General features: G+C 36.6%; 1 protein-coding gene across 5 annotated transcripts in view; it reads right to left on the bottom strand.

The window, feature by feature from the left end:
* LOC150088570 (uncharacterized) overlaps nt 1-15,020 on the bottom strand; it is a 453,076-nt gene that overhangs the window by 326,655 nt on the left and 111,401 nt on the right. The gene's annotated exons all lie outside the window — the stretch shown is intronic.

Below are 15,020 nucleotides of genomic sequence, written 5' to 3'. Positions count from 1 at the left end.
CTTGAATCTGGATAGTGGGCATCTCGCACAAGGGATCCATGGGACCTGTGTTGCTTGCACATCACAAGAGGCATCTGTTTGTGTATTGCACTAGATATTCGGACTTATTCGTCCAGCACACTCATTTCCAGTCCACCAGTGCCTGACCAGCATTTTGTTGATAACACAGCATTCACTGTCAATGATCTGCGGTGAGGAGAGGTGTCTCTTGGGCCATCTGCTGTGGAACCCCATACATCTAAGTGTGTGGTGCATCATCATTTAGGATACTCTTCTTGCATTCCTCATATTGTATTGCAATGTCAACTGTTGCACAGTGACTCTGCCATTGAGCCCATACAACACGCTACACCCTTCACTTACCTTGAACATCCACTTTGCTGCTTAATCCTTTAGAATTCTGTCAGTGGGAGATAGTTTGACTCAATCAACACCGATGCATGGGCTCCCACAGTCATGTCCTTTGAATTCTGTGATATCTTTACTACATACTGCTACTTTATCACTTTGACTTGCACAACCAGATGAAAATTACCACTGCTCCAGCATAGGAAGCTGTTGGCTTTTTATATTGTGGGCTAGGCAGCATAATGCATTGCAGAATGGGTGGTCATAATTCAGTGAATGATCATTGAATGTATACATATATGCATAAGTGCCTATTGTCCTCACCATGTCCATCTGTTTATATGTAATAACTTTGCTACAGTGAACAAAGTGGCTCTATTGAAAGATCTTTCAAGCCATCCTAAATTTCATTAAAACTGGACAAACAGAATTCCAGCAATTATTTCCTTTTATCACACACATCACATAGCTACCCATATATTGTATATTGAAGATGAGACACTGAATGGATTTTCATGAAACTTTATATATTTAGCTCTTTTAAAAGGATTTGTCAACACATTCCAAATTTCATTAAAATCAGACAAAGAAATCTGGAAAGTATTATTTATACTTTATCATACCATATCATCGCATCGACTACCTGTAGATGTATCTGCATAGACTATACTGTAGCTGCAGCACTGAATATTATGCTTGTTGCTATACACTGATTGTAAGAATGAATGATCAATATGAAAAATGTGCAGAAACAATGTTCTCAGTTTATGCATAAAATTTGCTCTTTGAGAAGCCCATTATTTTTATACCATTGCTGTCTTGTATTTTTTAACTAAATAAATCAGGAGAGCCCTTTGAGTTTACTAAATATATACAACGTAAATTATTACTACTTACTTATTCTATTAATCACCACAGAAATTTGAAATGCGTGATATATATTTTAATTATTAATAAAATCCAGAAGAAATACATAAAGCACATTATAAAATCATAGAATCTGCATACTATGACCTGAGGTACAGTTGCTATTTATTTAATTATTACACACAGACATGAAATGTGTTATATTTCATGTGTTGTGATTAAAAAGTATAAAAAATGTACAGTGAATACTAGGTTGAGGTACATACAGTAAACTGAAAATAATTACTTTTATATATTATTATATCATAGAGCACTTTAGGGCTATAAGCCTCAGGTTGTGAAATAGTTAACCGATGTGTAAGTTAGTGCAAGTGCATCATTTCTACATGCAACCAACTACTAACTAGGAATTGGCATCATTAAGTACATCTCATACTGTGAATACCTTCACAACTAGTTACAATGATATTGCACTACCTCAAATAAGTAATGCTTCACCAATGAAAAAAGACTACTTTTACTTATTCTCGGCAGATACCACCACCACCCTGATGGCACCATTTCGAAGCTTGTTGGGTCCTTATCGGTAAGCGGGCAGGTACCCTAGAGATGCAATGACGACAACCCAGTTGCAAAGTATAACTCCACAATATGAGAGATGCCTAGTGGTGTGCAAGTAATTAAGTAAGTAATTAATGATTTCAATATCTAGTTACTTAGTAGCTAGCTGCACGTATAAATGGTGCACTTACACGTCAATTAACTATTTCGCAATCTGAGGCTTGTAACCGTAAAGTGCTCTATGATCTTAATTACTTGCACACCACTAGGCATCTCTCATCTTGTGGAGTTATATTTTGCAACTGGGTTATCATCATTGCATCTCTAGGGTACCTACCCGCCCAGCGATGGAGCCAACAAGCTCTGAAATGGTGCCATCTGGGTGGTGGTATCCGCCGAGAATAAGTAAAAGTAGTCTTCTCCATTGGTGAAGCATTACTTATTCAAGGTGGTGCAATATCATTGTAACTCATGAAGGTATTCACAGTATGAGATGTACTTAATGATGCCAATTCCTAGTTACTTAATAGCTGGCTGCAGGTAGAAATGAACTTTCACTAATATTATTATAGATAAAATATTAATTATCAATTAATTACTAATTTACAATTATTAATTAATTGGTAACAGGAAAAGCTATTAATTTAAAAAGTCAAACAAATCTAAAAGTAAGGTATACACTTCATAACTTGTTTGGATTAAAAAGCATGCATTTCAAGCATAGTTATTGGGCTTTTTAATTTTTTACACAAAAGGATGAAATTGGATCTAAATAAAAAAAAAGTTACATTTTAAAAATTAAGATTAAAACACATTTAATGAAAAATAAGACTTTTAGTGAGTAAAAAGGAGTTCATGTTGATTAAATGCCTGAATACTTTCTTGGAAGTCAGTTGGTTTTTTTTTTTTTTTTGCCATTGGAGACCTCTGAATTTCTAACAAATTTGCTAATAATTTAGATGCTAAAAAATTATTCATTTTAAACATTTGTAAAAAGCAGCCCACTGAATAAATACAACCATCAAAAGATTAACTCTAGAAACATCTATAACTGCTACATATGGTCTTTAAGGCTGTCACACATTCTTTCAGGTATGTCAAGCTGGGCTTGAAACCTGGGAGTCTAAAACGTTGATGAAACTGATATTTGGGTAACACTCAAATCAAGTGGACCGAATTTCAGAAAAGTTTGGTCATTCTGTGACAACCAAATCCTCTGCTTGCACCTTCATAATGGCGGGACTGTTAGTAACTCTGGGTATAAACCGCATGTGCAAGTCCCAAAATATGAACACCCAGGTGCAAACCAATGTAAGAAGGGGTCGAGGTGTGGCATCCACATAACATGAAGAATTGCTGCCCCTCTGAGTTACCAATGATGATTCATTGGTACCAATGATTCAGCAACCAGTGAAATACCACCACTTTGCTTATTAGAGGCTTGAAGTGGTGGAACCCATGTTTAGTCTTAAGTGCAAAGCTTCGGCAACCTCTCCATCTCTTCCATCATGCAGTATGATTGATGTCGCGCGCGCGCGCGTGTGTGTGTGTGTGTGTGTGTGTGTGTGAAGGTATGATGAACATAATACAGAGATCCAATCTTCCTATATTTCGAGGGTACAGCTCAAAAATGGTGTTTGCACGCCAGCCACTAGATAGTCCACCAGACCAAACTTAATGATAACTCTATAGGAGGCTTCCAGATCTGCTAGCATATAATTATATGGAGATTATAATCTCACTGCCTCTACTCTGCCAGATAGTGACTGGATGGAGTCTGAATAGTGTGTATGTGGGAGACACTGTTAACCCTCTGTTATGTCAACCAGCTGGGTATATTCTAGCCATGTGTTCATCATATCAAAAACTTGGTTACTTCACACAATGTCCTCCCTACCTTTTCTTACTACTGAATACATCAATAGCATTAGCAGAGGCATTTGATGCAAGAAAGCAAGCTTATGCAGCGTCAGCCAAAAAAAAAAACCACTTCCATTTCACCCCTCTGTTCGTTCAAAATACCTGTGCAGCTGAAAATACCTGTCATCATGAATAGTCAAACTTCCTCATTCATTTTAAAAACATACATGGTCTCAGTTCCGATCTCAATGACATCCACTTCCACTTAGTCTGCCATACCACACATTTTTTCTGACAAAATCATAATTATCAGTTGATTCAACCATCTCATCTTAGTTTTCCTAATTATTTGCTGTACAATTCCTTTTGCTCACATGAGTACATGTGCATATGTCTGCTCTGATATTCCCTGTCAAAGACATTTGAAAACTCTTCTTTTTAATCTTCTCTGGCTTAAAATCTCTGCCCCATTTCTGTCAAATTCATCTGTTGCCTCTATCATTATTATTATTATTATTAATAGCCATATGGTGCAAGGAAGCCTGAGGCTTATGCTGCACCAGGAAAAAAAAAAAAAAGAGTTCCCGAGTTACCTTGAAGAGAGAGAGAGAGAGAGAGAGAGAGAGAGAGAGAGAGAGAGAGAGAGAGAGAGAGAGAGAGAAGTAGAAGGGTTTTTTGATTTTTGATTTGGTAGTTGTTGGCGCATCGGCTTCTGTGGCCATATTGCATCTCCCAAGGTTTTTGCAGTACTTTGATCCAAGCCCGAGGCGGGAATCGAACCCGCGACCTTTGGGTTGCCGGCCAGGTACTTTACCCACTCGGCTAGGAAGTAGAAGGGAATCACCAAGAAAGAGAAGAATGATGATATCCAGCTCAGGACCCTGGGTGTGCCAAGCCCATACTCACCAGATGTGAGCCCCCGGGGTCACAACTCTATTTATCACATGGAATTTGTTGACTTCCTCTATCTGAAACTTAACTTTCAGCATTCCAACTTTCCTAACGATGAGGTAAATTTCCTTGGTTATTTTAATGTTCACAACTCCAGCTGGCTTTCATTTTCCAGTCACACAGACCCAGCTGGTTGAGAAGCGAAAGCTTTTGCAATTACTAATGACTCTGCACAGATTGTTCATTTACCTAATACTCTTGTGTTAGGATTGTCTGGTATTCTAGTAGGTAAATGAATACCAGACAATTCTAACACAGCCAACACCCTTGATCTTTTTCTAACTAACAACCCTTCTGAGTACGTGGTCAAGGTGAGTGGTACATGTCTCTTCTCCAATGGAGCCTTTCTCTCATGGCCATTCCAAACCTAGTGTGTTGTTTGGCATTACAAGAATACAAAATGGGGATGATCTGCAGGATTTCTTTTCCTTGGTTGGATTACTGTTTAAAAACTTCTGATGTCAACATTGCTCAGATCATGTCAGTGAAATTATTCTTTTAGGGATGGAATCCTTTATTCCACACTCTATCTTAAAATTTCATCCTTTATGTAAACCTTGGTTTTCCAATAAATGTCTAAGGTTGTTCAAGAGAAGAATGTTGTATATCATAACTGGCTCTTATCCAAATCTCCAGGTTCATTTTCTGCCTACACCAAAGCTCGCAACAATTGTAAAGCAGTTATTAATCAGTCTGAACTAGATTTTGAACAAGCTAAAAGTAGAAAACTTGCTTCTTGTCCAAATGGTAGTTGGACATTCTGGTCTCATGCCAAAGCTACTGGCTGAAACTTTTGCCCATCTGTATTCCCACCTTTATCAAAACCAGATGGTTCTATTGCCACCTCAGGTAAAGATAAAGCTGATCTGCTAACATTCTACTTTTCTTCCAACTTGTGTATTGACCTCGGTAAACTACTTAGTACTATTTCCAGTAAACTCCATTCAATGCCTCCTGTGGTCTTCCGTCAAAAGGATGTCAAAAAATTTTGAAGTCTTGATACCAAGAAAGTGCCAGGTACTGATAGTATTTCTCCACTTGTTCTCAAAATCTGTGCTCCTGGGCTGTTCTGTACTGCCTTTTTACACTGGTGTTCTCCCTTTTGCTTGGAAATTTGTTCATGTCCAGCCAGTTCCTATAAAGGGATGACAAATCTCTTCCATCAAATTATTGTCCCATTTCACTTACTTCTACGCTTTCCAATGTAATGGAGAAATCTATTACCTGTCAACTCCTAAACTATCTAGAAACCTTCCATCTGATCAATGATCGCCAGTATGTATTCTATCAGTGTCAATCCACTGGTGATATATTGGCTTACGTTACCCATTTATAGACAAATTCACTGGAAAAGTTTGGAGAAACTGAAGCAGTTGCTCTTGACATTTCAAGGTATTCTTATCATGTTTGGCATAAGTCTCCTAAATAGGCTTCCATCTTATGGTTTGGCAATTGTTTTTTGTAATTGGGTATGCAGTTTTCTCTCTGACCACTCACTGCAGGTGACGGTAGACTGCCTTCTGTCTTCTAACTTCACTAATGCAGGTATTCCCCAAGTTTCAATTCTCTACCACTCTTTTTCTCTTGTATCTTAATGACCTTCTCCCATTGACTGGAAATCCTATCCATAATTTTGATGATGACAGCACATTACATTCCACTTTCCAGTTTGAGAAACCTTGCCCTGCACAAACAGCTTCAACTTTCCGAATAGCCCCTACCAATTCCCTAAATGCTGATCTCCAGGTAATTCTCCAATGGGGCAACTTAGTTGATTTCAATTCTTCTAAAACTCACTCCTGTCTTATGTCACAAAAAGGTTTCTTCTGCTGCTGCTATGTTTATCTTTGGTGACACTAAGATTTCTAGACAAGATCACATCTCTATTAGAGATTACCCAGACTTCTAATATGTCTTGGCATAAGCAATAAAAAAAAAAAAAAAAAAACTGTTTTCTATTTCACTCTCAGCATTACTTTTGTTCCAAACAGCTGCTCATTCTTTACAAATTGCAAATCCACCCTACCATAAAATACTGTTCCCACATCTAGGGCTGTTTCCCTAAAACCTCTTTCAAGCTTCTAGATTCCATTCAAAGGAGGGCAGTTAGGTTAATCAATGACAATCTCTAAAAAAGTGTCTCCTCCACTCTGTCTCATAGACATTCATGATATCTTTTCTTAGATACTTCCATGGACAATGTTCTTCTGAAGTGGCTTCTATAATTCATGCTCTCTTTTACAAACCAGTCCGAACATATGCCGCAACCAGTCAGCATCCTTTTACTATCCAACCTCAAACTCACAGAACCAACTTTTCTTCTTCCTCATTTATTTGTTCAACTTCTGAAACAAACTCGCTTCATACATACTTTCCTAAAAATTACAACCTACAGAAATTCAAGCCTAATATCAACACATATTTTTTCATCTTCCCAACTTTTAACCCACAGCACTATGTGCTATAGGTTCTAATAGCTCTTGAGGAATTTGTAAAAAATAAAAAATAATAAAAAAATATAAAGATATATATATACACAGGTGATCCCTGCTTAACGCTGATAATTTGTTCCATAAAAACAGAGTGCTAAGTGAATCCGCGCTAAGCGAGCGCCGCATTCCCATAAGGTAACATATGTATTTGTGAATTGCGGTCGGTGCCATAGGATATTTCCTAATCAATAATAAACGGCAGTGAAAAGATCCACAAATGTCGGTCAAAATATTTAATATTCAAATATTTGTACATATAAAATATTCTGCACTACATACGTATATAATTATGTGGTAACTACTTACATATCAAAATTAAACTTACAATTCTAATTAAAATCATGAATTTAATTGATCTAAATTGATTTAATTTAATTGATGAATTTAATCATGAAAAATGTGTGGATTTTGGGTTGAAATTTGGTCCTCTTCCAAATAAACTAAAAGGGGTATTAATTTTCAATTCCCCGCAGCGTTACCACCCAACAATAAAGTCAACCGATCCTTCACCGCTTTGAAACCTGGCATGCTTTTTTCTTCTTTCAATATTTTTTTTTTTGGCGCATCGGCTTCTGTGGCCATAATGCACCTCCCAAGGTTTTTGCAGTACTTTGATCCAAGCCCGAGGCGGGAATCGAACCCGCGACCTTTGGGTTGCCAGGTAGGCACTTTACCCATCCGGCTAGCCCGGTCGGCTTCTTTCAATATAAAACTTCTTTTAGACATTCGTTTCCACAAAAGTCCTGCTTCATCTCTGTTAAAAACTTGTTGAGAAGTATAACACATAATACCCCTCCTCAATAATTTTAACAAGTTCTTTTTTGAAAGTTTCGGCTCCTTCTGCACTTGCGGCTTTTCCCCGGATTTTAAATCTATTTAACCAGCCCTTACTAGTTTTAAATGGTTCCACATTTTTTTTTTTTTTTTAGGTGAGTTTTCTTCAGATCATCATATTGGCCAATCTCTCTCTCTCTCTCTTTTTAATAATATTTAACTTAACTGAATTCTGCATTGGATATTATCTTATTTATTGGATATTGGATATTATCAATAAAATTAGTTAAAAGTCTTTCCATTTCAATCCTAATAGCTGGCCTAGCCTAGTTGCTTGCAGTGGAACAGCCATCTTTCCCGCTGCTAAAATTAATTCTTTATTTTTTTTTTAATTGTTCTTACAGTTAAACTTGCAAGTCCTAAATTATGGCACACATCCGCTTGTCTTTGACCGGAATCGATTCGCTTCAAAACGTCTAATTTAATTTTCAAATTCAGTAGTATTTTTCTTACATTTATAGTCTTCGTACTGCACCCAGACGTTGTTACTTTTTCATTCTTATCAGCCATTATTAACTCTTCAAAAATGTAACTGCCCTGGTTGCATTAATTACGATACAATGTTCAAGTAAACTGTCCGTTTTGCACGATGTCTAATACAGTACTGAGTGATGATTAGACTAGACTTCAGATAAATGGATATAACGCAAATATTAGAAGCAATATACTTGATCATTTTTTAAAATGTTGATCTCGGAACTACGTAACAAGTCACTGTACTGCAATTAAATTAGCATGTGAGAAAATTTTCACTGAGCATGGGAAAATTTCTCAAGTTGGCGTGGGAAACGTTTTAATGCTGTTTTGCTATTCATTTTCAAGCTATCGACTCCATCAAATGAAACGATTTCATTAAATATGCCAAAAATGCAATCTGTAAAAGAGCGTTATGGTGATCAGTGACAGCATTATAGTCAGATACTAGTTATAATATAAGAACAGTGTTATAGCAAATCAGCGTAAAGCGAACCGCGTTATAACGGGGGCCTGCTGTATATATATATATATATATATATATATATATATATCCGATAAAACAACATAAAACATAAGCCAGTAGTATGGCAAAAAATGTAGAGTGAAAAATTAACGTAAAATAATGTAAAAATAAACAAACAGGAAGGGGGAAGTAAAGGTAAGATATAAACAGTAGCCGATAGTCCCCTATATAATTTAGCACTTTAATTCCAATTAATAAAATGATATAAAATTTAAAATAATGCCAATTATAATATGATTTAGATGCCAATCTGATAAATATTTTTTCTATCATATCTAGAACACATATATATGGCTAAATATTTATCATACTGTTTGAGCAAGTGTTTCAAACCAGTTCCTAGCTGAAGTCATAGCATGCCAAAAACAATATGAATTAAGCATGGAATATTAATAAAATACAAATGGTGTAGCACATTTTCAGCACTCCAAGTTTTTGAAACTATTGCTTTCATGTATTCAGCACTATTTGTTGATATGCACAGAACACATGATCAATATTTTTCCATTACTTGCCCTAAAATTGGGGTGACAGGCATACTGTTTGTATGCCTGAGGTGACACGCATACATACTGTTTGTAAATATTACAAAATAAATGTCAACTAAGAACATGGCACAAAACATGGCTGCCACTAAAATTATGCCACCAAGTATTCATAGTCGCTCACCCAACTAACTACACGGCTACTTTCATCAGTTCTTACTCAATGCTCCAGGAAAACATTTTTGAGAAGTCCATCATTAAATATGGGGTGATTACAGTTCTTTCCCACTTTTAAAAGTTTGAAAATTCAGTAAATGTGAGATTTTTGAAAATAAAAAATTGTTTGAAGTTTGACCAGCAGGAGGCCAAGTTCATTCCAATAAAGAAATTAATTTTGGTGTTTGTCATAAAAAGGAATGACTCTTGGCTCAGAGAATTCAAGCCTTTGCTCATTATGGTCTTATCCTTCATCATCAAGCTAAAAACCATAAAAGCTGTAGCTCTAACACAAGCAACCAAGTGCAGTTGAGTGTTTTTGTGCTGCCTTAGCACAAAATACTTTTAAAGTTTATTTAAAAAAATGGCAATAGTGTTATTGCAGCACGTAGAGAGTATCAGAGACAGAAAAATGTCTCAAGGCCTCCTTGTTGAAAAGAACTGTATTAAATATTATGAAGAATTTTGAAGAGATTATTACCAACTGCTAAGCCTAGAAGTGGTTGACACTCAGCATCAAAAGAAGTAGTTCAAAGAATTGATGAGGTACAACAAGCCCGATCATGTCCATTGAGATTATCTAGTGCTCACCATACATCTCAACATCATCAATATTCCCGCACATGGAACAGAGCCATTAAAAGATGGATTCCCCACCTGTTTCCTTATAAAATCAAACATCTGCATTGACTGGAACCACAAGACTATCAAAGCTGCTGTTATTTCACTTTTTGGATGATTGGCAAATAGTGCAAGATTCCAGAATAGTTATTTTGCCTCCTGCGGATCGGCAAAGCACATTTTCTTCTTGACAGATCTGGAGAGCACAAATTGTTAAATTCAAGCTAGCAAAAATGTGCAAGTTGTTATTGTTGTTGCTTGGGTTTTATTGGCGCATTAGCGACTAAGGCTATAATGCGCCAAAACCTGGTCATAAAAAGTAAAATTTTCAGTGGCCTAATGATTTAGGTCACTAAGTCAAGGTATGAAACAAGTATAAACTAAAAGATAAATATCAGTAAACAAGTAACTATAATAATAATATTTTTTAAATGTGACTAAAAAGGTTTACTGAAGTCAAAAAGCAAGTCGATGTATCACTCTAATCACCCATTAAAGGTAAGGCGAGGATTTACAGATCAAACTATTATCAGCACCTTTTTCTTTGAAACCATCAACAATCAAAGGAATTTTGAACCGTGCAAAATTAATGGCCCACAATATATCATATTCTACTGGAGATAAGTTGTCTCAGAGATAATTTTCATCCCCAATGAACATGATTTATGTACATGATTTACATAAAGGTAAATCATGTATATAAATCACAGAGGTATTTCATAAAATTTTTAATGAAAGATGGTACTACATCCCATACTTAAAATAACATCAAACAGCTGAGAAATCTTTACAAAAGAGTGAATTATCAGTCATTTATACCATCCCCGGCCGCAAAACTGCCTGACCTGACTCCAGCACACTTTTGATTGTGGGGATATCTGAAATGCAGTGTTTACAGAGTTTCTCCTTCAACTCTTTCATATTTGAAGGACACAATCTATCAGGAGGTAGATAGCAAATATTCCACTGGAAACATTTCAGTGGTGTGTGGTCAGTAGCAAGAGTGCAGTAAAACATGCTCTTCGAATGGAATGTGGTTCCAGCCTGTGTGACTGCTAAATATGGTTAAAAATTGTATTCACTATTTATTGTAAATGCTTCTGATGCAGTGGCTGTGCCAAGAGTATAAACAAACTTTGAAGGCAGCTGGAGAGAACATAATGCCCTATGTTTATGCAGAGATTTAATTGACAATAAACAGTAGTAAAAAAATTTGTCATTGTATTATATTTCTAAATTAATCACTTTTATGCTTACCTCTGTGGTCAAATTTTGCAATAATTGTTTAAAATTCCACATAGAGTGATTACGATGCAAAAAAAAAAAAAAAAAAAAAAAAAATTGCTTTTCAAAATGACCTACAGTTCAATTTATTAATTTTAAAAAAGCAGGAAAAGACTTCATAACCAACTTGTAGTTTTTGTTTCTAGAACAATACTGATTCCAATGCATTAAGTAGAAGAGACAAAACTGTCTCAGCAAGCACAGTATTTCATTGCTCATGCTCCTCAAAATATGGAACATATCACAGTATGAAAAATGAACAATTTTTCATTAATTTTTTCACAAATGTTGGCACAATATTAGAACGTTACAACAATCATTATACAGCAGGCTCTCGATTTTCCAGGATAGATGGTAAAAAAAAAAAAAAAAAAAAAAATTTCCCCGGATAATCGATTTCCCAGTTAATCCAAAAATACAGCAAGTCCCCGACATACGTAAGAAATACATTCCAGGACTTCTTATGTAAGTTGAGTTTTACGTAACTCAGGAATGACTAATAAAATATTGCTACTATATCCTCGATATGCCAAAATTACAAAACCCACATAATATCCTCCAAAGAATGAAGAAAAATAGTCATATATTTTTAATTAGTTCAATTAAAAACTTTACCTGGGGATGGCGGTGAAGTAGCCGGAGTGGCACATAAGAAAAGAAAACATAAAAGGAAAAAGAAAAAAAAAACACGTTAGTACTGTAAAAACTGATGTGTTTCGTAACCTTGGTTATTATAGTTGACCTCATTGGTGCCAATCCCTTCACCACTTCTTATATTGTCTTTCTCCTTTATTGTGTTCACCATTGCCACTGACAATCTGAATTCTGTGTGATACTTGTTAACGTTTGGCTGTTTTCATACATCCTTATTATTTTAATTTTCTGATCCAACTCAATCGTTTTCCTTTTCTTGATAAATTTACTAGTACCGCTGTCACTTATTCTCTTAGTCGGCACCATGATAAAAATCAAAATTAAATTTTCTGAAAAGAAGTTCACAGGGTTAAGGTAAAAACTCACTATTATCACCCCACACTAGCTCACATTTTAATACAGCACATTTCTGAAGGTCACTACCATAAAACAATAAAAACAATTTGCACTTTCCAGGTTACTGGGCTTTTCTGTTACTGCAATTCATTATAAATGGGTAGTAATACTGATAGCTGGTATTCTGTCGGTTTTTAAGTTACGGTATTATAGCAAAATGTGTGTCCCCCGTCATTGAAATCTTCAGTCATATAAAAAAAAATATAAATAATGTAACGTAAATCTGAATCTACTTAAGTTGGGGACTTACTGTATCGAAAAATGTTCAGCAACCTGCATAAAAAAAGTATGGCAACAGATAAAAAACGAAAAAAACTTATGCATGTACTACTCGCGTGTCCAATACGATGCTTCCCTTTATTTTTTACGATGTCAATTTTAAATCTAATAAGTTCCCTTTAGTTTTTCACCGTTTTGAAACTTTTGAAAACGTTTTCAAAATGCACCGTTTTCAAACTTTTGAATGAATAATTTCAAGTTTTAACTGAAAGTGCAACTCTTATGCATTTACCCATCATTTTTATGATTTCTAGACAAAAAAAAATATTTACTATAAAAAAATTGACATTCCTTACATAAATAATGAAACAAACTGTCTTTTGCGGTGCAACAGAACACAAGAATCGCTGCAACACACTAAAACAAGGTGCCTCCATAGCCAGGTGGGCAGGAGCAGCAGTGCATAGCACACACTCCTTGATTAGACCTGTGACCACCAAATATGGAGGATACGGAAAGGTCAGGGAATGACCACCGCATATCCCCGGAGCAATATTGCCTTAGTTGCTAATGCTCCTAAAAACCAAATAACAACAACAGCAGCAGCACTAAAACAAAGTAAACATTTCTTCTCTCTCTCTCTCTCTCTCTCTCTCTCTCTCTCTCTCTCTCTCTCTCTCTCTCTCTCTCTCTTTTTAAGCAGTGGGTGTGAAGACAGTGTAGGTTACAAGAAAATACACTGGTGTGCAAAATTTACTGACCAGTGAGGTTTGCTTTCACCTGTAGCTTCTCATAGGAGTGGCCTGGATATGGGAAAAGCATAACAAAGGAACCTTGTGAGGTACAGAAATGAAGGAAACAAAACTGATACAACAACAGAAACAAAATGGTACAGAGGGACAACATAGCACTGGCTGCAATGATACAGATGCATCATTGCCAAAAATGGAACAAAGGGAAGAAGTGGTCCTCAGTAGGAGATATGGCCACCCCTAATGTCAATGCAGGCTTTGACATTAGGGGTGGCTCCTAAAAACCAAATAAAATATTTGTTATTTGGTTTTTAGGAGCATTAGAAACTAAGGCCATATTGCTTCAGGAATATGCGGTGGATATGCGGGGATATGCCCTGACCTTTCCGCATCCTCTGTATTTGGTGGGCACGGGCTCGAATCCCGGTCTAATCGAGAAGTGTGTGTGCTGTGAACTGCTGCTCCTGCCCACCTTGCTACGGAGGCACCCTTTGCACTGCCTGTCCATACTTAGGACAGGCAGTGTCCTAAGTAGGGACAGGAAGTGCAATACTAGCTGGCATCCAATAGTATTGCACTTCCTCTGTTGGGTGTTGAATTGTGCTTTGGCACTACAGCTAATAATAGTAGAAACAGGTCCGGCTCCACGTGCCAGGGATGGGCATCAGGTTGCAACTGTTGATGTCAGCTGCTTTCTGATGGCAAAGTGACCTGACATTAACAACACACTACACACAAACATTTCTTCAATACATTTTAATCTTTCCTATACAAATTTTTTTTTTTTTTTTTTTTTGTTGGTTTTGTTTGTTTAAAATTGTAACTATCTCAAAATTTCTCTTGTTTTGGATATTCTATTTCTTAGCTATCTTATCTATCAGGCCCACTTTACAGATTTTCTGTATTAAAAACGAGTTAGGTGGAGATGGGCATATGCCTGGGAACCACCCCGACACAGTGTACACACACACACACACACACGACAATGTTGTTGATAAGTTCTTGCAGTAACATATCCATTCCTCTGTCAGCGCCATAAGCGTATCCCCAAAGCATCCCATATATGTTCGATGGGATTTTGACTGGCAGAACAGGCAGGCCAATCCATATGAACAATGTCCTCACTTTCCAAAAGCATATAAACAGCTGCAGTGTGATAAGGCTTGGCATTATCATCCATAAACACGAACTCGGGGCCAATAGCACCTTGGAACAGACGCACATAGGGAAGGATTACCTCAGTACAGTAGTGTGCACCGGTTACAGTACCGCCTTCCAGTATCTGGAGTTGTGTATGTCCATCCAAGATAACGCCTCTCCAGACGAGAACACCTCGACCGCCAAAGCGATCCCTTTCAGTGATGTTTGCGGGGGTGATACCATGTGCCAACCTCTCGTCAGATTAGCTGACGTCCCGAATCGTTGCCGAGACAAACTACTCATCAGTAAAGAGTATCTTAAGTTTTGTGGTTGTAACCTT

Source organism: Mastigoproctus giganteus, chromosome 3, assembly GCF_048544385.1.
Source record: "Mastigoproctus giganteus isolate SK-2022 chromosome 3, ASM4854438v1, whole genome shotgun sequence".
In the NCBI taxonomy this organism is placed as follows: Eukaryota; Metazoa; Arthropoda; class Arachnida; order Uropygi; family Thelyphonidae; genus Mastigoproctus; species Mastigoproctus giganteus.
Note: the sequence above shows the minus strand (reverse complement) of the source record. Positions and strands in the feature narration are given on the sequence as shown.